Source organism: Pyxicephalus adspersus, chromosome 4 (genome assembly GCF_032062135.1).
Source record: "Pyxicephalus adspersus chromosome 4, UCB_Pads_2.0, whole genome shotgun sequence".
NCBI lineage: Eukaryota > Metazoa > Chordata > Amphibia > Anura > Pyxicephalidae > Pyxicephalus > Pyxicephalus adspersus.
Window position 1 is genome coordinate 143027177 of NC_092861.1, and position 1147 is coordinate 143028323.

Here is a 1147-nt window from a genome sequence, read left to right on the forward strand (position 1 = left end):
CTTCATTACCTTAGGAGTCACTAAATCAGGAATCTTAAATCAGCAAAGGCATGTTTTCTTTTATCCTCTGGATAAATTTATTGCCCTGTTGCTATACAAAGGTTCCACTACAAAGGTATTTACTATATGTGGGTTGGTCACTCCATATGCAGACCGCTCCATTAGGAATAAGTCTTCTTTTTACATTGGTATCTGAACTGGAAACTTTTAGTATAAAAAATCAGTGTAAATACTATCTGTTCATTCTGCTTGCACTGCCCAATGCTGCTCTGGTCCTAAAGAATTCCTCTGCAGAAGTTTGCTGGGGAACTGAAACTTCTTGGAGTGTCACCCCGCATCTTCACTGGTTCTTTCTGCTGACCTCCGCTCATTACAGGAAGCAACAATGATGTGACGGCCTGCAGAAGAAATGAATAAAGCTTTAGGAGTGACATTCCAGGCATTATGGTTTTCCTGTGGACTTCAGATGGTTTTGCAGGGCTGATGTTTGGTCATGTAGGCAGCAAGCAAGGAAAGTATTTACAGTGATTTCTGCAGATCTGCCTTGCTTCAAAAATTATAATTGTTGCAAACGATTTCCTGCATTACAGAGAGAAATGTAAGAATGATATGTTTTTTTTTCTGTGTTCTCTGTCTAGTTTCATTTTGGCGGCTCAATGTAATATCCTATATTCCCAGTAGTTACTGTTCATCAATGGTATATTTTGTATTTTATCAGACATGCTTGGCACATACATCTTCTTTATCCGTGGGCCATCAGCAGGCTCCTGACTTGCACTAATTATCTTTGTATTGCTATTAATATTGGTTCTATATTTTATATTTGTACAGATTATTTTTCTAGCTGTAAAATTTGTAGCATTTGTAAATATTTTACCGTATATTTTTGCCTTTTGTATATATTATGATTTTACTTGGCTTTTTTTTGTTTAAATTGCAGTAACACCAGAAAATTTGACACAACATATGCTGATCATAAACAGACTCAATTGCTGAATTGTGTTTTGTTTTTGCTTTTTTTTTTTTTTTTTTTTTTTTTTTATTTTATATTACATTAGGAGAGTTGGTCATTTGTTACACTTTGTATACACAGTCAAATATTGTGACAGGTGTGAACAAACAAGCGCTGTACACACAGTGCAGTTCT